Source organism: Scyliorhinus torazame, chromosome 13, assembly GCF_047496885.1.
Source record: "Scyliorhinus torazame isolate Kashiwa2021f chromosome 13, sScyTor2.1, whole genome shotgun sequence".
In the NCBI taxonomy this organism is placed as follows: domain Eukaryota; kingdom Metazoa; phylum Chordata; class Chondrichthyes; order Carcharhiniformes; family Scyliorhinidae; genus Scyliorhinus; species Scyliorhinus torazame.
The window spans coordinates 42,810,663-42,836,596 of NC_092719.1; the positions used below are offsets into that span (position 1 = coordinate 42,810,663).

Genomic DNA, 25,934 nt, shown 5'->3' on the forward strand with positions numbered 1-25,934 from the left:
GGTGTGGGTGGCAGGTTTTGCATTGTTGGGGGCGAGTTGCCTTCCGATGGACTTTGGGGGCAACCCTCTTAAAGAGGTACTTCCTTGGCCCACTGCGAGGTCCACCGTGTCAGGTACACGCTTGCCAAGACCATCAATTCTTGCCCATGTCATTCCTGCCACAGAGGATCGGAGAATATGGTCCCCCGCCCGTTAAGAGGATGTAAATGGGTCTCACTGAGCCATTTTCATCCTCCTGCTGGCGCAAGGCATCAACCTCGATCCCGATGCCGGCTGGGGACTGGACCATCGGAACGGGTTCAGCACCCTGCGCCAATCCCGTTTTCTGCCCGATGCTGGATTCTCACCTGCCGCACCACTGGTAGTGGAGTTCCCGATGCAGCGGAGAATCCAGACTATGGACTCAAAACGTTAATTCTGTTTCTCTCTCCACCAATGCTATTAAACCGGCTGAATTTTCCCAGCATTTTCTGTTTTTTATTTCATGTAGAATAGAGATTGAAACCATTCCACAACCTTCTAGTTCAGAAGCAAGAGTACTCTTAGCTACAACAGACTGATGGTCAAAGTGAGAAAGGTGAGAGAAGGAAGAGTGGTTGCGACTGCATATTTTGGACCTTCGGATGAACAACAGGAGAAGGTTCTGAGGATTGAAGATGTGAGTAAGCTAAGGATATTCTATCTTAAGAACTTTTTCTCCCCCCTCTTTAATGGAAAAAAAACAAGACTTACCAAGTAGGCTTTTAGAGTCTGACAGCACTGTGGGTGTACCTGCACCATTTGAATTGAGTGATTCAAGAAGGTAGCTCACCACCACCTTCTCAAGGGAACTTTAATTTGGATGGGCAATAAATGCTGGCCTGGCCAGCAATGCTCACATCCCACGAATAAATATTAAAAAACTTTTAAGATTGAAAGCGCAGGTTTGTTACGTGGTGTAACTCAGGTTTAACATTATAGCTATTGCACTGAGAATCACACAAGTTATTCCCAGCATGTAAACCTCTTACAGAGGACAGGACAGTATTCTAAAACTATAGAGTGAATTCCAGAGTACTTTGTCTACCAGTCATCTCGTAAAATCAAAAGGTTCTTTAACTGTTGGATGCAAATTGAAGACTGGTCATAATCAAGCTTACTGACTGGTTTTTGTAGGTAATAACGTTTACATTGGCCACTTTGGTTAAGTACCTGCTGCACTAATCAATAAGAGGTTAATGTTGAAAGTCAAAAGACAAGTGCTTTCAGTTTTGCTTCAACGTACTAACGCAACAAGACCAAACAGCATAAAAGCATTCAAATGCATCAATACTTGTTTTTAACTAATGAACTACTAAAGTAGATTGATGACCTGTGTTCTATGCAAATGACTCTGAATCAGTTTTGATGAAACAAAATTCTGAACAAGTTTTCCAAATTATAACGTTGGTACACAATACCATTTTCTTGCTTAGCGAAAGCTGATCTTAGTTCTTATTGAATGTATTGTCCTAGATATTGATAATATCCCTTTGAAAATGTTTTAGGACCATTTTATACAGGCTACCTGCTAAAGCGACAATGCACAGATTTATCTAAAAGCATAAGCAGTGGAAATGAGATCAGGATGATAAAGTGAGTATTAAGATGCAGTGAGCACATAATCCAGACTCCATGACTTACAGCCACTGTATAGTTTCTTTATTTGCCTATAAAAGGCATACACACAAACACAAAGACAGACATTACACTTACCCGGTGTCTGAATAAGACATGTTGTCACTGAGTATAAATAGATATTTTTCCTACCATACCAGAAAACTATGTGAAAACCTCAATATTTTGGCTTGTTTCAAAACTTTTGGCCCTCTTGTTTTGAAACGATCATTATAATTCTTCACAGTGCCTGCATATAATTCTTTACTGTGGCTTGAATGAGACAATCAAATCTAAATCCTTTAAGCCAGCTGTTTAATTTGCTGGTAACCATATACAGAAAGTAACCAAATGTTTAAGGGAAATGCAATCTGCTATTAAAACCCACAGCTTTTTGTTGAAGTTGTATTCATCTGGAACAGAAAACTAAATGCATTTAGGAATACTGAATTCAATTAAAAGGTGATTTTGTTTTTCATTTTCCTATTCCGCTATCAATATTTAAAATCGATTGAACTGCCAATTGTGCAAAGAAAAAATGCCTTGCGCATCAACTCAACAATACCGATTTCTTTTCAGTTGCTGTCTGTTGTGTTATGCTGCTTCGGATAACACAGGCGGCTACTAGATGCAGTCTTAATTAAAGGATGCTCCAGACTCTGAAATGAGTGCAACGTGTTTATTGAACTATTAACACAGTTCTCAAATGAGTTTGACTCTCTGCTAATCTAACTGTAGTAACTCAGTCTAACTGTACCAGCTTGCTCTAAGCCACGTGCTGGGGTGTGATGCTGCTGATCAACCCTGTCGAACTCTCTAGATGTCTGTCTGTGGAAAGAGGCAGGGTGTGAGTGCCTCATCCCTTTTATAGTGTTTATGTCATGCCCCCTTGTGGTGATGCCACCTCTGAGTGTCCTGACTGCCCATTGGTTGTGTCCTGTTCTGAGTGTTCATTGGTTGCATGTTTGCATATCATGACATCTCCCCTTTTATTTTTAGATGTATATACATGTGAATGTGTCTGTCTAATGTGACTGACTGAGGAATACAGAACAGAACAAACAAAACAAATGCTCGTAAGTCCAGTCTCTGAGGCTTGCGCCTGATCCTCGTCGACCGCCGGAGAGGTGGTGGAGGGGATGGCGGTGTCTTGACAGGTGAGTGGGAGGCATGACTGGTGGCCTCATGGTTTGAGGTGTCTGGAGGTGGCAATTCGACATGTGGAAATGGAGGGGAAAGTGGTTGTGGGCAAGCAACTTTTCGTAGTGCCCTTCGATTCCTTCGCACAATGGAGCCATCAGCCATACGTATGACATAGGATCTGGGGGCCTGTCGAACAACGACAGCTGGAGCAGACGACCCATCATCTGGTATCTTGATCCTGACCGTGTCTGCCGGGGATAGCACGTCCAGATCGGTGGCATGTGCTGTCGCGAAGCTGCTGCATCTTCTGCAGCACCGCTAGGTGATCAAGCTTGGGTAGGTGTATGGCTGGAAGCGTCGTCCGCAGGTCCCTGCTCATCAGCAGTTGAGCTGGCGACAAGCCAGTGGACAAGGTAGTCGCCCGGTACGCAAGTAGTGCAAGGTGTATGTCGGAAGTGGAGTCAGAGGCCTTGTGGATGAGCTGCTTAACGATGTGCACCCCCTTTTTCAACTTTGCCATTGGACGGCGGATAGTGCGGACTGGAGGTGACATGCCTGAAATTGTAGCTCTTGGCAAACGTGGACCATTCTCGACTGTGGAAGCACGGGCCATTGTCGCTCATGACGGTGTTCGGGATGCCATGCCGTGAGAATATCTCTTTACACGCTTTGATGACGGTCTGTGAGGTGAGATCTGGCAGCTTCAGCACCTCAGGATAGTTCGAAAAGTAATCGATGATTAAGATATAGTCGCGACCATTCGCGTGGAATAGGTCAATGCCAACCTTGGACCAGGGAGAGGTCTCTAGGTCATGTGGTTGGAGCGTCTCCTTGCTCTGCACTGGCTGGAACCTCTGACAGGTTTTGCAGTTCAGGACCATGTCCGTGATGTCCTGGTTGATGCCGGGCAAGTAGACAGCTTGCCGGGCCCTGCGTTTGCACTTTTCTACGCCCAGGTGTCCTTTATGAATCTGCCACAGCACCATGCTCTGCAGATGTAGCGGGATGACTATCCTGTCCAGCTTGAGCAGGATGCCGTCGATCAGCGTCAGGTCATCCTTGATGTTGTAGAATTGAGGGCATTACTCTTTCTGCCAGCCATTGCTGAGGTTGTGGATGACTCGCTGCAACAGGGGGTCTTTGGCAGCCTCTTCTCGGATGAGAACGATTTTCTCATCTGTTGCCGGGAGAGTGCTTGCACACAGTTGTACCTGCAATTCAATGTGCTGGATGATCTCCAGTGGTTCACTGGGCGAGGTGACGGAACAGGACAATGCATCGGCGATGATGAGCTCCTTGCCAGGTGTGTACACCAAATTGAAATCATACCTTGGAGTTTGAGCAGAATTCTCTGCAAACGAGGCGCCATGTCATTCAGATCCTTTTGGATGATGTGGACCAGAGGCCTATGATCCGTCTCAACAGTAAATGTTGGCAAGCCGTAGACATAATCATGAAATTTGAGGATGCTGGTGAGAAGACCTAAACACTCCTTCTCAATCTGCGCATATCTGGTCTCAGTGGGTGTTGCCCGTGACGCATATGGTACTGGTACCCAGGATGACGTGTCGTCTCTTTGAAGCAACACCGCTCCAATGCCATCCTGACTCGCATCTGTGGATATCTTGGTCTCTCGGTCTAGGTCAAAGAATGCAAGGACTGGTGCAGTGGTGAACTTGGCTTTCAGCTCCAGCCACTCTGTTCGGTGCTCCGCCTTCCATCAAAGGCGGTTGATTTTATCACCAGGTTGCGTCGGGCCGTGGTGTGGCCAAATTCTGGATGAACTTGACAAGGAAATTGACCATTCCCAGGTAATGCAGTACTGCCTTCTTGTCCTTGGGGACTTTCATTGCCTCGATGGCTTTAATTTTGTCTGTGTCCAGCGCACACCGTATCACAAAATCTGATCGCCCAGGAACTTCAGCGTGGATGTCCCAAAACAGCACTTGGACCTGTTTAGCTTGAGGCCATTTTCATGTATGCGTCGGAATACTTTCTTGAGTCGTGATACATGTTCCTCTGGGGTTGTGGACCAGATTATGATATCGTCAACGTAGACACGAACCCCTTCTATTCCCTCCATCATCTGTTCCATGATGCGATGGAAAATCTCTGATGCCGAGATGATTTCAAATGGAATTCAGTTGTAGCAGAATCTGCCAAAAGGCGTGTTGAAGGTGCAGAGCCTTCTGCTGGATTCTTCAAGTTGGATTTGCCAAAATCCTTGGGATGCGTCCAATTTTGTGAAGAAACGCGCGTGTGCCATCTCACTCGTGATTTTCTCCCTCTTCGGGATGGGTAATGTTCCCGCGTAATGTTTTTGTTTAGATCCTTGGGGTCAATGCAGATGCATGGGTCCCCTGAAGGCTTCTTTACCATCGAGCTTACCCAGTCGGTTGGTTCAGTGACCTTGGAGATGATGCCTTTTTGTTGTAGATTCGTGAGCTCTGCCTTCAGGCGCTCTCTCAGTGGAGCAGAGACACGTCGTGGTGCGTGGACCATTGGCTTGGCATCAGGCCGCAGTAGAATCTTGTACTCGTACGGCAGCGTGCCCATCCCGCTAAATTCATCTGGGTATTGGGTTAGGATGTCGTCAATGCTGGCCTGAAGATCTGAATGGGACGGCGTCATGGTGTAGACCCTTTGAATGAGGTTCAGTTGCTTGCAGGCGTGCGCACCTAGCAGGGACGCCCTGTCTGGTTTAACAATCTAGAGGGCGTAAGCTTGCTTGTGTGTGTTGGCTAGACACCTGCAGATGGCAGGACCCCAGTGCCTTGATTGCGTTTCGATTGTAGTCCAGGAGTTTGCAGGCAGCTGGAAAGACTGTGGGGGGCTTCTTGATTCGCTTGAAGTCCACCTGCGAAATCAGGTTGGCGGAGGCACCTGTGTCCAGTTTGAACTGGATGGGGCAGTTGTTGACCTTCATCACTGCATGCCATTCGTCCTCGGAATCCACGGGCAGGATTGATTGGACGCGCGATGTGTCCGGTGTGGCATATTCGCACTTCGTAATAATGCCCACTCGGTAAGTGTTGTCCAGATATTCATCATCTGGATCCATCGCACTGCCTGGATCAGAGTCATGCATTCGGTGTTGCACACTTCTGATGCGCCGCTGTCGGAATTGGGAGCACTGGCTCTTGACTGGTGGTGCAGATCTGCACAGAGCTGCATAGTGGTTTGGTTTCCCACAGTTTAAACAGCGTTTGCCTCTTGCAGGGCAGTTTAAAGAAAAATGGGCGGTGCCGCAGTTCGCACATGTCATGACGTCGGCGTCATGACGCTCAGTGCGTCGTTGCGCATGCGCGGTGCGGTTCTCGGATGTCCGCACCTGCGCAGTGCGGTTTCCGGCCGCTTCTTGTTCCTGATCGCATTGCGCATGCTTTGGGCCCCGGGAAGAGCACGCGAAAAGGCCGCTTTCATCAATGTGGAGGCGCTGCATCCGGGAGTTGGCCTGAACATTCCACCTCGTGGGAGACTTGTTTTTCGCTTTCTGCCGTTTTGTACTGTGAATAGCGATTTTCTGAGTGCTCATGCACAGTACACGTTTCAATCGCGACTGGCAGGGTCATGTGCTTGATTTTCAACACTTGCTCTCGCAGAGGATCAGAGCGGACTCCAAAAACGATTTGGTCTCTGATCATGGAGTCAGTGATATAACCGAAGTTGCAGGATTGCGCTAGCAGTCTAAGGTTAGTTAATTAGGAGTTGAAGGATTCGTCTTTACCTTGCATCCTCTGCTTGAAGATGTAGCGCTCGAAGATTTTGTTGGTGTCCACCTCGCAGTGGCTGTCGAATTTGTCCAGGATGGTTTGGTACTTCGTTTTGTCCTGCCCTTCGGAAAAGTGAAAGGAGTTGAAGATCTCTATCGCATGGTCACCCGCTGTGGTGAGTAGAGGAGCTATCTTCCGCGCATCAGTCACACCATTGAGGTCGGATGCTTCCACGTATAGTTGAAATTTCTGCTTGAATGATCGCCAGTTGGCACTAAGAGTGCCGGTGAGGAGCCTGAATCTTGTCCATTGTGCCTGTATTCAGTAGCTGGTTGTTACGGATCTTGCTGAGTTGAACTAAATAGATTGAACAGTCACTCCAGGTATCATGTTGTGTTATGCTGCTTCGGATAACACAGGCTGCTACTTGATGCAGTCTTAAGTAAAGGATGCTCCTGAATCTGAAATGAGTTCAACGTGTTTATTGAACTATTAACACAGTTCTCAAATGAGTTCGACTCTCTGCTAATCTAACTGTAGCAACTCAGTCTAACTGTACCAGCCTGCTCTAAGCCACGTGCTGGGGTGTGATGCTGCTGATCAACCCTGTCTAACTCTCTAGATGTTTGTCTGTGGAAAGAGACAGGGTGTGAGTGCCGCATCCCTTTTATAGTGTTTATGTCATGCCCCCTTGTGGTGATGCCACCTCTGAGTCCCCTGACTGCCCATTGGTTGTGTCCTGTTCTGAGTGTTCATTGGTTGCATGTTTGCATATCATGATACTGTCAGCTCTCACTCGCTTCCCTCTTCCTTTGGAGGTGTCGATGGACATTGGGACATGATACTGTAAGTGCAAACCACCTCTTATAGTTCACGTATTCTTAATAAATAAGTTTGGACAGTTGGTCTTGTCAGGATATCTGGCCAGGAGTTGCACAGTTGGAGTCTGCATTTGGCCTCATTTAACACCTATGTTGGATCCCTTTCCGTCTGAGGCTACTAGATAGTAATTGGAGTTGGGGTCATCGACTAATGGTTCCCTTCCCTACTTCTGATGTTAATTAGTGCAGTTCAGAAGTTTATTGCAGTGGCCTTAGTACAGCATCATTATATATTGATTAAAACTGAGTTGTGGAAAGACAAATGTAACATGCAATGAAAATTGAAGTAACTTAGCTCATCATTTTTTTATCCCACATAAATTCAGATATACTGATTGAATCACTATTTTTGGACTGAGTTGCTTTGCAGATTTCAGGATGTAGCACCTCCCGGTTTTAAAGGGTTTTTGAAAGTAATAGGTTAATCAGATATGCCTCTTTTGAGTGGGAATGCTGTGTTTCCTTGCATCGCGTTACACAAATCACCAAGCCTGGCAGGCATTGGACTGGATTCTTCGTTTTGAAGGCTAAGTATACTCGCTGGAACTGAATGGCGTGCGATTCGAGTTCCCAATGGGGTGCTATTTGTGAATTGGAAGCAATTCCCAGACCAGTGGGTGGTGTAACCGCTGGAGGCGGAATTAGTGCGAAAGACCCTGACAAGCTGGAGCTGCTTACAAACGCTCCACTCACTATTGGTACTGATCCGCACAAACGTGGACCAGGCTTCACAGGACCTGAGGGGACCCCCAGGCCATTGGAGATCCCTGGATGGTCAGAGACAGGGCAGGGTGGAACCCTAGCTCTCCCTCTTGCACCCAGGAACCTTGACACTGCCAGACTGGCACCTTGGCTCTGTCACCCTAGCACTGCCAATGTGCCTGGCTGGCAGTGATAGGCTGGCAGGGGCTCTGCCAGGATGCCATTGTGGCAGTGCCATGGAACCCGGTGCGAGGGTGGCCCTGCCAAGAGCCAGGACCTGAGAGGGGCCATGCCCATGAAAGGAGGAAAGGGATGGGGGTATTTCGGGTGTGGGGGTGAAGGGCTGCTATGAATGGGCCTCCAGAAGGTTTGAAGAGCGGGAGGTGAAGGGGGGTGCTGGTGGTGAAGGATGGTGTCCTGAACCAGAAGGGGGGTGAAAGGGAATGTGGGAAAGCCTGAAAAGGGGAGGCACTCAGTGACCCCATAGTGTGGTGTCCCCACATGGGGGTCTTGTAGTGTAATGGCCATGTGTGTGTGTGGGGGTGACATTGCATGGGTGGGGGCTGTGGGGAACCCTCAAGCTCACTTAGAGATCAGGACACCCTTTCAAACTGGTGGTCCGATATCTGAGGAGCCGGCCTGGCCAGTGGGTTCAGCTCCCAGTGATGAAAATAATTCTAAGTGTGGGCTAGCCCGGAGGGGAATGCCCCAGGGCGCAGAGAATTTACTAAGTGTGATTGGATAGCAGTGTGGAACTCGCCGATAGAGCCAGGGAGAAATTCCCAGACAAGCACGCCTGAAATGACAATTAGAAACTTTTCTGTTGGATCGCGCATAGCATCTCAGATAACATAGTTCTTTCTCATTTCAACACTATGGGCGGGATTCTCAAGCGTAGGGTGAGGGTGGTGTGGGTGCGGGGGGGTGGGGGGGGGGGGGGGGTTGACACACGTTTCATGGGCAACCGCAACTAAGTGGGGTCTCACTTGCTCGCCCGCAGCCGAGCTCCACCTCGGCGAATTCCCTTTCTTCCATGTGGTGACCACGTCCAGAGCCCTCGGCTCCGTCACAGTGAGGGGCCATCGGTCCCCCTCCTGTATTCTCCCACTCCCAGCAGTTGTGCGCGGTCTTCTCCTGCGGGGTGGGGGATGGAGCAGAAAATGCACAGTTCAATGCATGCAGCCCAGAGGGTAGGCAGCTGGTGGCCTCAGTGGCCAGGTCACCCATCCATGGGGGGCGGTTTGGGTGACGGCATGTGGGGCAGGGTGGGGTTCGGCCACCCTCCGGGTAGGGGTGGGGTTGGGATATGGATGTGTGGGACATGGGCTAATGCCAGGGGCCACAGTGTTGTCTACTCACCCTGGCTACCCTGAGGAGATCATGCAGTTTCTTCCGGCACTCCTGTCCGGTCCAGGCGGTGTTGCTGCTGGCGCTGCCACCTGCGCCCAGGCACGATGAATGGCAGCAGCTGGCGGCCTTTTCCCTGGGTTGGGATACAGGGTCACCCTCCTCTCCTCCATGGTGTCCAGGAGGGTCTCCAGCTCACTGTTGATGAAACGGGGTGCCTCTCTCCTTGCTGCCATCTTGTTGGCCGGGATAGTGTGTGTGGGAGTGAAGTGTGTATATGTGGCTACAACTTGTCAGCCTCATGAGTGTCAATTGCGAAACCGGCGAATCAAGCAACATTTCTCATTCAAATCGATTGTGTTCCATGTGCCGCCGGTGCTTACCTCTGAGCGGTAGCGGAATTGGACCAGGTGTGGCACAAGGTTTTCTGTTGTGAAAGTCCACAGATTCTGCATTGACGTCAGCACTTAGTCTCAAAAATGGAAAATCCCACCCAATGTTTGGGATCTTTTCTCCTTTCAGCTGGAGACCTGTGTCCATTTCCCTTGTCTTGTGAAATGATATATGGCTGAGGAGAAGGCAGCTCTTGTTGCTGGTGCTCCTGCTGTGTTGGCGTTGATGCTGCACTCCTCTTGTTCCTCATTGGAGGTCTAAGATAGCGATGTGTTAGCTTCTCCCATGTTATAGTGAAGTTAACAGTGGGGCAAGATCAGGGGCGAAATTCTCCGGTATCAGCGCGATGTCCGCCGACTGGCGCCCAAAACGGCGCAAATCAGTCGGGCATCGTGCCGCCCCAAAGGTGCGGAATGCTCCGCATCTTGGGGGGCTGAGCCCCAACCGTATGGGGCTAGGCCCACGCCGGACGAATCTCCGCCCCGCCAGCTGGCGGAAAAGGCCTTTGGTGCCCCGCCAGCTGGCGAAGAAATGACATCTCCGGGCAGCGCATGCGCGGGAGTGTTAGCGGCCGCTGACGGAGTGCCCCCACGGCACGGATCGGTGGGCCCCGATCGCGGGCCAGGCCACCGTGGGGGCACCCCCCCGGGGCCAGATCGCCCCGCGTCCCCCCCCCAGGACCCCGGAGCCCGCCCGCGCCGCCTTGTCCCGCCGATAAGGTAGGTGGTTTAATCTATGCCGGCGGGGCAGGCATTTTAGCAGCAGGACTTCGGCCCATCCGGGCCGGAGGATCTCGCGGGGGGGCCCGCCAACCGGCGCAGCGCGATTCCCGCCCCCGCCGAATATCCGGTGCCGGAGAATTCGGCAACCGGCGGGGGCGGGATTCACGCCAGCCCCCGGCGATTCTCCGACCCGGCGGGGGGTCGGAGAACCTCGCCCCAGATAGTGAAGCACCAGACGAGTGAACTGACTTCCAAGATGTTGAAAACCACCTGTCAATCAATGAGAACAGAAGAAATATTGTGAGCCTCAGCCTCTCACCTGGACATAGCTGCAGCTCTTCAAATTCATACTTTGAAGGCTTCCCAACCTGTCAGTTTTGTTGCATACACACTCCCCATTAGCTCTCATCTAGTTGAATATGGTGCGTTTCACACAGTTCAGGAAACCTTGCGCTTGGCTGGTGAAGCCAGATTGCTGGGTTAGATCTTGAGTTAATTCGATATTTAAATGTTTCAAGTTACCTCAGGGGTTTCCCCCCTCACCTGTAAACCCCGGCCCTACCCCACGCCCTCCCGCCAGTTAAAACCCAAAAGTGTGCCGAATTATATTAAGCTCTTGATGTGATGTTACTTTTCAAGGCTCAAGCTCCTGCCATCCAAAATATTCAGGCCCAAGGTTGTGATTCAACCCGTCCAGGTGGAGAAAATGATCAAGTCTCACAGCTGTTCTTTTTAATGGTTTATTTTAACATTCATAAACTCCCGTTTTGGCAGCAGAGAGAGCCAGACTGAAATTCTTCTACCTTTCTATCTGTAATCAGTGTAGTTTTGTGTGTGATCCATTTTTACAAAGTCACAAGCAGCAGACTTTCATGGATTTTTAAACCAGGGGCATTATTTATTCACACATACTTTTCCCCAGAAAGATTGATCACCACTTCACACACTCCGCATATACACTAGAAAAATACAGTAAAAGAAAGGAGTTTCACTTTTACTGATAATAAAACCAAGCGGAATAGCTAACAGGCCACGTATTCGTAAGAGTTCAGCGAGCGGTGCTTTTCCACTGTCCTGCTGATGTTCAGATGAGTCCAGATAGCTGAAGACAGGATTTTGAGGAGTTTCTTTGGAATAAGAGGTATGCAGCAAGCAGAGTAGACAGCCTTGATGCTAATTGTAGCCAAAGGACCAGTTTCTCTTTTCCAGGCAAACTTGGGATCTTTCAGAATTAGGCTCTCAAGGAAACTTTAAAACTTTAAGCCTCGTGGTTTAGTAGAAGGCTGGATGTTATAGCTTGATTTCAGCAGTGATATTTCTTCTGATGTCACCCCTGCATTCTGTTGCCTCCTGTCTAAATTAACAAGCACGACTTAGAATAAAAGGCTTTCAAAAATCAAAGAGTTTTGGTGATGTGATGATTATCCATTGATACATGATGGAAAACAATTGATTGTCTATTCCTGTTAGCAAAGGAGTTCCCACCTCACACGGTCCAAAGACACTGACATATTTTAGAAACAAATACGGGTCCTTAGCACTTTCCTTGTGCAAAGTTGTGAGTTTTCCTTAGTTAACAGGTAGTCATGGAGACAGGTCATCTGAGGCTTTATTGTCAAGACTGTCGTGGTGTAAGTGTGACATTCCACAAAGGTGTGGTCAGAGCATGTTCATTGTAATCCACTCTTAGAAGCTTCCAGAAGCTTAATCAATTTGCAGTTCCAAAAGTCAGTTGGCCTATGGCAGCCATCTTAAAGATCGGCAGTGTCCTTTTTAAAACAAGATTTTAAGATTTTTAAAGTCAGAAGGTCCACATATCTGCTCGGCATGGCACTTAAAAACGTCACCACCCTCCTCCTCTTAAATTAGATCAATACTTACAAATGCTGCTTTCCATCTATAACTTAACATCAGTACCCTGCTCCCCTTTAAAGTTAAATCAGTATCATGCTCATAAACATTGTTCTCATAACTTCTGAGATGCACCCACACTGTTAACCCTTGAATTCCTGTATCTAAAATGATATTGATTCTGTTCCTTTAGCTTAGTTGATCTGTTTTAGTTCATCCAATTCCCATATTTTCTGTTCTATACTGTACAGTACTGCCACTGATGTCAGCTGTTGCCTTTTCACTTGCCTGCTACATGCCACTACCGACACCGTATTTACTATGAATTACTTATGTGTTATCTTACATATTGTAACAATCCTGGTTCATGAACTGTCTATTAACATATGAAGGGGATTTTAATGGGGAACAGCCTTGTTAGCATACTAAGTTGGCTTTGCTTTAATCAGAAATTTTCTCTGGATTTAGCATTTCCAAATAATTAGGGGTGCTTTCAAACGCAGTGACTCCAAATCTGAAGTATTATTTACAGTTCTATGGTTTGTAAATGCATACCCATTGCATTGTCTGATGGCTTGGTTCTAATAATAATCTTTATTATTGTCACAAGTAGGCTTACATTAACACTGCAATGATGTTACTGTGAAAAAACCACCAAGAAAGCACAACAGCGCCTATACTTCCTCAGGAAACTAAGGAAATTCGGCATATCCACATTGACTCTTACCAACTTTTACAGATGCACCATAGAAAACATCCTATCAGGCTGCATCACAGCCTGGTATGGCAACTGCTCTGCCCAGGACCGCAAGAAACTTCAGAGAGTCGTGAACACCGCCCAGTCCATCACACGAACCTGCCTCCCATCCATTGACTCCATCTACACCTCCCGCTGCCTGGGGAAAGCGGGCAGTATAATCAAAGATCCCTCCCACCCGGCTTACTCACTCTTCCAACTTCTTCCATCGGGCAGGAGATACAGAAGTCTGAGAACACACACGAACAGACTCAAAAACAACTTCTTCCCCACTGTCACCAGACTCCTAAATGACCCTCTTATAGACTGACTTCATTAACCCTACACCCTGTATGCTTCTTATGTAGTTACATTGTATATGTTGTGTTGCCCTATTATGTATTTTCTTTTATTCCTTTTTCTTCTCATGTACTTAATGATCTGTTGAGCTGCTCGCAGAAAAATACTTTTCACTGTACCTCGGTACACGTGACAATAAACAAATCCAATCCAAATACCCTCGTCGCCACATTCCAGCACCTGTTCGGGTACACTGGGGTAGAATTCAGATTGTCCAATTCACCAAACAAGCACATCTTTCAGGACTTGTGGGAGGAAACCGGAGCACCCGGAGGAAACCCAAGCAGACACGGGTAGAACATGCAGACTCCACACAGACAGTGATCCAAGCAGAAATTAAACCTGGGACCCTGATGCTGTGAAGCAACAGTGCTACCCACTGTGCTGTCTCTTGACTAGTATATCAGAAAAATATCACTCATAGGCCGTAATTCTCCAGCCATTCTTGCTGGAAGGATCTTCCCGTCCCGCCAACAGCAAACCTCCACCTTGGACCAAGCTGAAGATCCCACCGCCGGCCATAACGGCTGTCTCCACTTCCACGAAAAATGCCATGGGGGTGGGGGGCATGGTAAATCCCCCCACTGTGTCTATGTCAGGTTTTCATCCTGTGGAATGCTGAGAGGTAGAGTTTGGCCAATTTCTGAAAATTGTCCACCACAAACAGCCTTTTTGCAGCACCTTTTTCTTGATTTTACATGTTAGCTTCTTTGAAGTTGAACGTGTTCTTGCTGAAGGACCAGCTAGCTACATAACCTTGGCTGCAATCAACTAAATCTGTACAAATCAGGGATTGATTCAGTTAGTCCCCAAATAAGCTCTATTTAATGGGTTCTATTTATCTGTATCAAACCTTGCTTTTTTTTATTGCCGGTCCTTTCCTGGTTTCTTTTGAAGAAAAATTAATGCCTGCATTTGCTTTCTTTAATTGTGTTACTTCTACACACTAAGGAACAAATTTGCAAACGGCTCCTTCGAAACAAAGAATGAAATCTAAACTTTCATGAAATGGGAACATCAGTTAAGGCGAACAGTAGCAATCTGTTTAATGGTCATATTATTGTAAAATAGCTCATTTTGGTATTTAATGAAGAAACATTATATCAAGCTAAAAGCCTGCCAAAGTCATTTAGCGTACGTTGGGACATTGTTTTTAGCAGTAACAGAAAGTAACACAATCAAGAGCTTCCTATCTATATTTAAAAAAAACAATGGACAACCTCATATGTTCCATTATTAAAATTACAATGTGCCAGACATTCATATGTGTTGAAGACTACACATTGAAGGGCTACCATTAGTATTAGAGTTCTTTACAGTATCACATTTAAATTATGTCTAATCAAACACTTCCTTAAATCACCCTATTTTACTGATTCACATAAAGATTTTCTTTGCAATTTTAATGCTTTTCATGCGGGATTTGTTAAATATTGTACAGTTTTGTTTTTAAATGAGCTGCCACCTAGTTATGCCTCTTCTAAAAATCAATAAAATGTAATGGTTCACGATAATAATTTGCAAGAAGAAAATTCAACAGAAGTTAATGGGAGTTGCACTTGAATAAGGGAGCTTTTTATTCCATTAGTAAAACTAAGTTCAAATATGTTTTTAAAATGACCAGCAGAGATTTTTTGTAGCAGTTAGAAAGTGACGACATGCCCAGCATTGCTTTGCCCAACCCTAGTTGCGGTGGGTCTTCATGTTAAATAGCAATAGTGAGTGTGGTGAAGATACTCCCATTGTGGGCGGGATTCTCTGATCCTGAGGCTAAGTGTTGACGCCGTCGTAAATGCCGTCGCGTTTCACGACGACGTCAACAGGCCCCGAGGAGCAGCGATCCTGCGCCGCACAGGGGGCGAGCAAGGCACTGGAGCGCTTCACGCAGCTCCAGCTGCCGATACCGCCATCAGATCAGGCGCCGTGGTTCCACACATGCGCGCCATGGTCGGCGCGAATTCGCGCATGTGCATGGGCTGCCTTCTCCGCGCCGGCCCCAACGTAACATGGCGGAGAGCTACAGGGGCCCGGCGCAGAGGAACATAGGCCCCCACCAGGACAAGCCGCCCCCTGATCGGTAGGCCCCGATCGCCGGCCAGGCCACCGTGGAGGTCCCCCTGGGGTCAGATCCCCCTCCATCTCACCAGGCCGCCCCCTGCAGGATGAACGCCGAGGTCCCGCCGGGTAGGACCATACGTGAACGGTGCTGGCGGGACTTGGCCTATCTCGATTGCCACTCGGCCCATCACGCACGGAGAATCGCTGGGTGGGGCCGCGTTGAGCCCCACGCCGACCGCTCCGGCGCCAATGGCACCGATTCTCTGGTCACCGGAGAATCGGCGGACCGGCATCGGAGCGGCGTCGTGTGAATCGCGCCCCCCCCCCCCGCGATTCTCTGACCTTCTTCAGTAAGAAGTTCCAGGATTCTGAGCCATCAAGGTACATACCTCTTCATTCACCTGAGGAAGGAGCAGTGCTCCGAAAGCTAGTGATTTGAAACAAACCTGTTGGACTTTAACCTGATGTTGTAAGACTTCTTACTGTGCCCACCCCAGTCCAACGCCAGCATCTCCACATCATCAAAGATGAAGTAATGATACATTTCCAAATTGGGTTGCTGTGTGACTTGGAGGAGAACTTGCAAGGGATGGTGGTGCAATGCATATTGTTGTTCTTGTCCATCCAGGTATTGGCGGTCATGGGTCTAGATGTTCACATTTGAATGTTAAATGTGCTTTTGTTGTTATTATTAGGTAGGCCTTGCTGTGCTTATTTGGAATGGATCAATGCCAAAGTAAACATACGGCAAAGAGGAATTTCCAGCAAACATGTTAAACAATCAATTTTGCCATATGCCACACAAAAAATGCAATTATGCTGAATAAACAAAAAAATACTAGGTTAAGAAAGGGAAAGATAAAAAGATTTGAATTCATCTTGCGCCTTTCATGTCTTTGGGATATCCTGAAGCGTATCAGAAAAGTTGAAGTGCTTTTGAAGTAGTCACGGTAATATCCCATAATCATAAAATCATATCACAGAATCATAGACTCTCTACAGTGCAGAAGGAGGCCATTCAGCCCATCAAATCTGCACTGACCCTTCGAAAGAGCACTCTACACATGTCCATTCACCCGTCCACACTACCCTGTCTCCGTAACTGAACCTGCACATCCCTGGACACTAAGGGGCAATTTATCATGGTCAATCTACCTAACCTGCACATCTTTGGACTGTGGGAGGAAACTGGAGCACCCGGAGGAAACCCACGCAGACACGAGGAGCAAACTTCACACAGACTGTCACCCAAGGCTGGAATTGAACCCGGGTCCCTGGTGCCGTAAGGCAGCAGTGCTAACCACTGATGAAGAGGTAATCTTTTTTAGTGTTGTTGGCGAGGGTTGCAATTTGGGCAGGATTACTCCCCTGCCCTTCTTTGAAGAGTGCTATGGAACTTTTTCTGTTCACCTTAAAGCACAGATGGGGCCTCGGTTTAAAGTCTCACCCGAGAGGCTGCATCTCTGACAGTGCAGCATTATCTCAGCACTGCGGGAATGTGTCAGGCCAGATTATGTGCTCAAGTCTCCAGCGTGAGAACCTAAGGCCTTCTATCTCAGAGAAGAGAGTGCCACCAAAGAGCCAAGGATGATACAAATGTTTTAATTTTTAATCCTCTAATGGATGATAAAAACTTACTGATGTCTATCTTGCCATTTCCTGTTTCCATCAGCCACTCTCAGGACTCAGTGAGTCATTCCCATTGGTGGTTAGGAGCCCATCATGGAACTGCTGAACTGACACACTCCTGTAACCTCAAATTGTCAGGAACCTTGCCGATATGATTGAAATACCATTATGGGGAAGAATTACTAATTTTTCTATTTGTAACAACACAATGTAGTAGAAATATACCTTTGGTGGCAGCGGCAATATCACATTGATTACTTGTTATGTGCCCGGTCTGATATTCTGAAATCAATGGAACTGATTATTGTGCAGCAGATACAGTCCTGTCCCGGAAGATTTTATTTCCTTGAATTCAGACAATCATCTGCCCATCTGCAGCTCACATAGAACAGAAAATTGATCAGACTGCTTAATGGATGCACAGTCCTTCCGATCCAGTGTCCTGTCAAGTGCTGCTCTGCGCCAATCATGCAAAAGCAGGGAATTTACTTTCATCTTCACAATATTGCCATATAAAGTAGTCAAATCAATTGCATCAACCCACCCCCCAGACAAATTTGATAATGTCATAAAATAGAAAAATATATGCAGATGTACAACAATATTGAGGGGTTTGTTTTATAAATTAAGATTTTTCTTTTCCCCAAACCACAGTATGATGGATGGAGCCTGTGCAAATATACATTGTAACAACGATCCTACTATTTTTCACAGGAGAACTGAAAAGATTTACTGCCACTATTGGGACCAGAATTAACTCCAAAGGTTCAGTGCTTACATTCCTCATATTCTATAATCAGGGCAGGATTGTGAAAGTCATGATACATACTTAGTGTTTACAAACACTGAGCAGACCCACCCAACTATGAGGCGTATGTATGGAATGCAAAATATGCTTAATATGTGTTTTTTTTAATGTTTAGGTTTGTATGTTTAGTTAAAATCCAGAAATGAATAGACTGAAACTTCCCAAACCACAAAGATAATTTTGCCACTGTTCAAGGTACGTTAATGTAGAGGGGCGCAACTTTGAGCGAAAGGTCAATGGATTGGACGGCAAGTTGGGGTTGAGAGGTGGGTGATGGTGGTAGCGGTTAAGGAAACTAGTGGAATGAATCTTCGAGCATCCAGGAGCTATACTGGCTGAAGCAGCTACTGATGAGATTTTCCGAACCTAAAAGATTAGGGAATTCATAGCTGAAGTGTAATCTTATACAAATCCAATTTAGAATTGCGGAAGTTTGATATCTTTGTTCTCTATCCTCGTCGGCCTGTACTTGGAGAGGTAAAATAGAAAAGTTGCCAAGTCCTCTGCAAATAATTTGTCCCATTTTCCTCAGACAGGAAACATTGACATTACAGAACCTAGATATCTATTATAAGTAAACCTTTTCTATATCAAGTAGATGGATTCAGTATAAATATTTGAAATTACATCATACAAAAAACATTCCTTAATATTTGCAAGATATTTTAAATTAGATTCCCAATCTCAAGGTATAAATTAGGATTGAGTTTGTTGTGTCGTTCCAAAACAATAGACAGAGGAGTTGGTTTGGTAATTATTTTGTTTTTGATGTTAACATATAACTCTGAAAAATTACAATTAAATATCGTATTAGGTTTCCCAAAGCGTTATGCATCATTCTTCATCGGAAAAAAATGCAAACAATCTGAGGTGTGCCTATCATAATTATTGTAATTAAGTTGAAAATCCTGGCTGTACAAACAGGGTAGGATTTAAGATCATGTAATGAATTTATGTCTGGAGCAATTATCTTGATGAGGAGCCATAAACATTGTGTTCAATTGAACGAGAGAGACACACAGGGCACTTTTAAGGTAAAAGTACGATAGCTGTCATGGGCCCCTTCTTGTTTCTAAATTAATTTTCCTGCTGCTTATTGTCATATGGATCTATGGACTTTTAAGTGCTGCACTGCTTGATAAGCGATGTATTAAATACTGAAGCCTGGACTCTGGGAACTGTCTAACCGGATCCCACACAAGCTGGTGATGTTACTTCAAAAGAATGTTTGGCTTGCCGGAGTCTGCCCTGCCTCTCAAAGAGTATACCACCCACCAGGATTCTGCAGACACAGGAGGGATTATGGCGGGAAGTAGCGAGAGAAAAGATTAAATGTGAGTCTCAAACTGGAAAACTCAGGGAAAATGTTTCTGCACAAATTGTGCAGAACACACTGAACAAAGTGGGCCATCTGAAATGCATGTGAAAGCGGAGTCACTGAAGAAGAATGGGTTAGATTCTATTCTGTTACATATCGTAAAAGGCTTTGGGGCAGAAAACAAAATTATTTTGTGATCATGCCTCTCCAAAACTCATCAGGGGCCTCTATCAGCATGGGTGACAGCCTTACCAGGGCCTTGTGCAAATTAAGGTTCGGGTTAGGACCCTTATATTTTACGGGACAATGCTTAGCCAATACTATCAACTTTTAATTGGCTGTCAAATGCACAAATACATCCATGAAAAGACAAGTGTGTGATCGGTAATGTAAAAACAGTTTATGAAGTGATCAGGGATCACCCACTTCCACGGTGCAGCAGTCGCTGGATCTGTTCGAGACCCATCACCGATTCTGCATTTGCCTCTCAACCTGTAGGTGACAGTTTCCACAGTCGTTGCCAAGTAGTTGTAGCAGAACCTGCAGAAATAGTTAGTATCACCTTGGTAGATATCGTCAATGTGCCAACCTAGCTGCCAATTACCCTGGCATGCCTTTTGCTCATGCTGTGCCACTAAAATCACAAGGTTCTGTTGTTTGGGTGTTCCTGGGGAGGCAATTGACTCTGTTTTCCCAGAAAGCTTTGGGAATATTATTCAGCAAAGTATCTTTACCATTGTCTGCAGATGATGGTCTGTGCGTATCGGTGGAAGAGGGTGAGCATCTCTTGTATAGTCTGGCTTGCTGAGCATACTTCATCGTCATCCCTCCTCTTTTTCAAAACAGAACAGATAGGCCCATTAAACCGGTAGTCATATGGCAAAACTTAAGAAGTAGTATAAAGCTTTGGAAGAATTTCAGTGACAGCAGGGAAGGAAACAAAAATAAAATGAAAAGTAGTTAAGCAATGTTTGAAATACATTTATCTTGATAACACTGCCATTTTCTATGACTGCCAGTGTACTTAATGCTGTCTATCAACATTGGATGTGCATATCAAATGGACCTGACAAACATGTGATAGATAGCATGCACACTGAAAATTGAAAGGCGCCATGCTGGAGAATCTAGGTGGAGCCCACCAGGGTTCCAATACAATACATGGAAGGAGATCATATTACCATTCCCTGGCCATAGGCCACAGTACTATGCAGACAACTTATATTATGGTGAATACATTCACCACACTTTTTCCTCTCACTGCCCAAGGTGAGTAAGTTTGTGTAAGAGGGTGTGTTTTGTTTTTACTTTCAGGTGAGATTCCCAATTTAAAAATATCCAGCAACAAACTTTTTGTGGATTTGAAATGAAGATTATTTAATATCACCTCAAAATTTAAAACACCGCATCTCACACACACTGTAGCTGTAATTTTACCCCCACATTTGCCATGGACACAAACGGTGACACAGACGCAAAATCCCACAAGACTCAAAAAACGAGAATCTAGCCGGCAAGATGTCATAGAATGACATGATGAGGATCCTCATTTACATAAATTATTAATACCATTAAAGCGTTTCCCCACCATGCCATTCCCCCCACATTGGGGTCTTCCCCTTTGCCGATGGGACGCCACGTTGGCGAAGTTTAATATAAGTTTTTATAAATGGAAACCAGACAAAGGAAAGACACCGGAGGGGGAGAGGGTCATGGCTGGCAGTACCTGACACTGCCTCCTGGCAACCTGGCTCTTCCCACGGCACCTTGGCACTGCACCTTGGCACTACTACCTGGGACAGTGCCACAAGGCAGTTCTGCAGTGGGACGATGCCTCCCGTGGGGGAGTGGGGTGGTGGTTGCTCATGTGCCTGTGGGGGTGGGGGGAGGCTTCATATTTTCTTTATTTGGAGATCCTGGGCGAAATTCTCCCCCAACGGCGCGATGTCTGCCGACTGGCGCCAAAAACGGCGCCAATCAGACGGGCATCGCGCCGGCCCAAAGGTGCGGAATGCTCCACATCTTTGGGGGCCGAGCCCCAACATTGAGGGGCTAGGTCGGCGCCGGAGGGATTTCCGCCCCGCCAGCTGGCGGAAATGGCGTTTGTTGCCCCGCCAGCTGGCGGAAATGGCGTTTGTTGCCCCGCCATCTGGCGCGGAAATGCGGCGCATGCGTGGGAGCGTCAGCGGCCGCCGACAGTTTCCCGCGCATGCGCAGTGGCGGAGGCGGAAGGGAAAGAATGCCCCCACGGCACAGGCCTGCCCGCGGATCGGTGGGCCACGATCGCGGGCCAGGCCACCGTGGGGGCACCCCCCGGGGTCAGATCGCCCCGCGCCCCCCCCAGGACCCCGGAGCCCACCCAGGCCGCCTGGTCCCGCCGGTAAATACCAGCTTTGATTTACGCCGGCGGGACAGGCAATTTCTGGGCGGGACTTCGGCCCATCCGGGCCGGAGAATTGAGCGGGGGGTCCCGCCAACTGGCGCGGCCCGATTCCCGCACCCGCCCAATCTCCGGTACCGGAGACTTCGGCGGGGGCGGGATTCACGGTGGCCAACGGTCATGTGACCTTCGACATGTTCAAAGTCCTTTTCCAAATAATCAGGGTAGTTAGGTGGATTATACATCCTGGCCGGGATTGAGTGTTGACGCCGGCATAAACACCGGAGTGGTGCACGCTGACGTCAACAGGCCTCCTGACCCAGCGATTCAGCGGTCCTCAGGAAGCCAGCATGACGCCGGCGCATTCGAGTGGTGCCCACCTCCGCGCCGGCGTAGCGCAACATGGCGGAGATCTACAGCGGGCCCGCGCGGAAGGAGGTAGGCCCCCTCCAGATCGTGGGTGCCCACCAATCAGTAGCCCCCGATCGCGGACCTGGATGCCATGGAGGCCCCCACTGGCGTCAGAACCCCTGCCCCCCCCCCAACCAGGATGGCAACCGCGGCCGTGGGTCCGAGCTACCGCCGGGTGGTACCACTTTGGAACCACGCCGCGGGACTCATCGGAACTTGGCGGGAATTCGGCCGGTCGACCGCTGGAAATCGCCACGGGGGCCTCTTTCAGCGGCCTCCAACCAGCGCGCGTCGACTGCGCGGGCGCGATTGCCGCCAATTCTCCGGTCGCCGGAGAATCGCGTCCCGGCGTCGGAGCGGCATGATGGGAATTTCCCACGTCACCGGCGATTCTCCGACCCGGCGCGGGCTCGGAGAATCCCGGCCCCTGTGTTGTGAGTTACACAATTTGAGAGATTGGGAGAGCCAGTGTCTGTGTTTATAAAGACCCATTCAATTGTTCATAGCCTTTTAAATTATTATCAGGAAAAATCATTGTTTCAAAACCGATCCGGAAGGTTCCTTGTGGTTCCCGCTTGAGGCAGGAGAGCGGCTTCAATCCACAAAATAAATCAGGCAGTCATCCTTTGCAGCCTTCTGTAATCAGCTTTAAAATATCAAAATTAGTTTGAAGTTCAGAATATACTGGAGAATGACATATACTCCTCCAAAGTGCCTCAGATGTTTCATATTGTTAAAGGTGCTGTATAAATATAAGTTGTTGTTGTTGTATATCCCTTGATATCACGGGTTCTCCTCACCTCTGGAACTCAGCTATTTTATTGTCTTTTGTCCAGCAAGGCTGCAATGAGGTCTGGAATCGAGTGAAAACTGCTTTCTTTTGCTGATTGACCTCAAATCCACCACTACTTTAGAATGTCAAAAGGTCACAGAGCTGAAACATGGGCTGGACTTTCCATGCTGTCAGTTTGGCACACCCTTCGGAGAGGCAACTTCCTGATTGGCCAACTTCGCACTCACCATCCTATTGGTGGGTGGGCTCCCAATGCTGGAAGTCTATCTGCAAGAATGTCAGGCTGGCAGCTCCACTCGGAAGGCACTGGGCACTGTCAATGCAGGTAGGCCTGCATGATGGTACCTTGACTTTGAGCCCTTGGCTGCCTCCGTAGAGTGTTAAATTAAAAAGACCAAGCCAATAGAGGCTATTGGGTTGGAGGGGAAATCCCTCCACAAGAGGCATGTGACCTTTCATTCCTGTAGGGTTGGCATTGGGACACAGAGGCTCAGTATCTGATGGGTCACTGAACTGTCGCCATGAGGCCTACTAGAATGAGCTAGTGGCCTTCACCCATGCCATCACTAAGAAACCTCGATTTGAGGCCTTAATTGCACCAATTGGCTACCTGCCTCCTGGATCAGGCAACCAATCTGGTTCACAGTTTGCCCCTTGGAAAATTCCTCATTGCTGGGAATGAGTCAGGGAGCTTTCCTGACATCGTTTGCCCATATGTTCTGAACCCTAACCTTGCCAACCCCAAATCCAAACCTCTGCCCATGGGATCAGGAAAACAGCCTGTTAAACTCTTCTTCTCGCCCTACAGATGCTGCTTGGCCTGCTGAATATGTCCAGCATTTTTTGTCCTGATATATTTGTATTTTGGGGCAACATAATTTACGGCAGCACGGTGGCAAAGTGGTTAGCACTGCTGGTACAATTTTTGAGCGTTGGGTTTGCTCCGGTTTCCTCCCACAGTCCAAAGACATGCAGGTTAGGTGGATTGGCCATGCTAAATTGCCCCTTCATGTCCAAAGATGTGCAGGTTAGTTGGGGTTACAGGTATGGGTGCATTTTCAGAGGGTTGGTGAAATGAAATGAGAATGAAAATCGCTTATTGTCACGAGTAGGCTTCAATGAAGTTACTGTGAAAAGCCCCTAGGCACAACATTCCGGCGCCTGTTCGGGGAGGCTGGTGCGGACTCGATCGGCTGAACGGTCTCCTTCTGCACTATCGGGATTCTATGGAATAATGTGTACACATACGAGCAGGATTTTCTGGCCATTCCCACTGGCGTGATCTGACAGTCCTGCTGAAGGGAATTCCCTGCTGCAGGTTCCACCAGTGGCGGAAAGGGCGCGCCTTGCAAAATGCCATAGACATCGACGGGATCAGAAAATCCTGCCAACAGCCAATGGCGAACTATCCCTGCCACCAGAAAACACACCACAGGGGGCCAGAAAATCCGCCCTTACGTATGTGTCACAGGATGAACATTTTGATGGTCACGAGGAATAAAGGGTGTCATTCTCCGCCGGCGAGAGTCTCCGTTTTGCCGGCGCCCGGGGGTTTCCCGACGGCGTGGGGCTGCCCCACAATGGGAAACCCCATTGACCGGCCGGTGTAACGGAGACTCCCGCCGGCGGGTCGGGGCAGAAATGTGGCGGGGCGGGATGGAGAATTTCGCTCAAAATCTTTGGTGTAAATCGGTTTCTTGAACTAATTTCTAAGCTTTTTTTTTTACCTTTCTAGAATTAAGTGCCATCACACTCCTATCTGACCATGGATAAATATTCTTATGTTTTGTTATGCTTATAGATCAGCTTGCAGAATGTTTCTGTGTATGTATCTGCTCAGAATGAAGACATGAGATAGCTAAACTGGTCAGTTATATAAATACAGTTTCGATATCAGGGCAAGATCAATAGGAATTCCTCTGGAATGATGGAATGTACAGAAGCAAAGAGAGGTCAGGATTTCCGATGTAGAGGTTTAGTGCTATTGTTTCAATGCTCCACATATTGCTAACATGTTTGGATTTAGATGTTACATTGACTTAGATTTCTTGTTTCACTGATAGGCTTCTGCAGTCCCAAATTAACGGAGAAGACCTGTGAAATTTATAATCAGCTTGCAGCTATGCCATTTATTCTATCACATTGTTCCCATTGTTGAAAAATGTTGGGCAGGATTCTTCAACCCCGCGCCGGGTCGCAGAATTGCCGAGAGGGCGTGAGAATCGCGCTCCGCCGATTCTCCATCGCAGGCGCCCGCGGGATCACCGCCGCGCCGTTCGGGGGTCGTTGAAAGTGGCCCCCCGGCGATTCTCCGGGCCTCGACGGGCCGAGAGCCCGCCGGGTTCGGCCGAGTCCCGCCAGCGTGGGTTACGTATGGTCCCACCCGTTCAGTCTGCGGGGACCGTCCTGGTGGGGGGGCGGGGGGATCCGATCCTGGGAGGGGCCTCCACGGTGGCCTGGCCCGCGATCGGGGCCTACCGATCAGCGGGCGGGCTCGTTCCGTGGGGGTCCTATGTTCCTCCGCGCCAGGTCCCTGTAGGGCTCCGCCATGTTGCCCGGGGGCCAGCGTGGAGATGGGAACCCACGCGCATGCGCGGACCCGCGCTGGCCATGGCACGCATGCGTGGACTCGCGCAGGCCATGGCGCACCGGCTTTCGGGCGCTGGAGCTGCAGACACCACTCCGGCGCCATACTAGCCCCCTAGGAAGGGGTGAATACCTGCCACTTGAGGCCGGATGACGTCAGAGTGGCTCGTACCGCTTTCCACGCCGGCGTCAGAACTGGGCAGCGCGATTGGAGAATCCCAGCCGTTGTATCCTGCACTGTTTTGGTCTCTTCAAACTCCAACTGACACTTTGTTTAATGGACGTTTAACAGTGAACTTGTTGCAATGGTCTTTTACATTGGTTATTCTTTACAGTGAACAGTCTGTTGTTAAATGTCTATAAAATGCATTTTGGTCATCTTTAAGAAGGATTTCTGTTGCTGCCCTCCAACAATGGGGTGAGCCAGTTATTTGGTGAGTAAACTCTCCTGCTTAAGGTGAAATGTGG

General features: G+C 48.0%; 1 long non-coding RNA gene across 1 annotated transcript; it reads left to right on the forward strand.

The window, feature by feature from the left end:
- Positions 1–502: 502 nt before the first annotated feature.
- On the forward strand, positions 503–13,638 carry LOC140387684 (uncharacterized). Its single transcript, XR_011933940.1, has 3 exons — positions 503–658; positions 1,527–1,614; positions 13,001–13,638. It is a non-coding gene; the product is annotated as an uncharacterized lncRNA (long non-coding RNA).
- Positions 13,639–25,934: the final 12,296 nt, after the last annotated feature.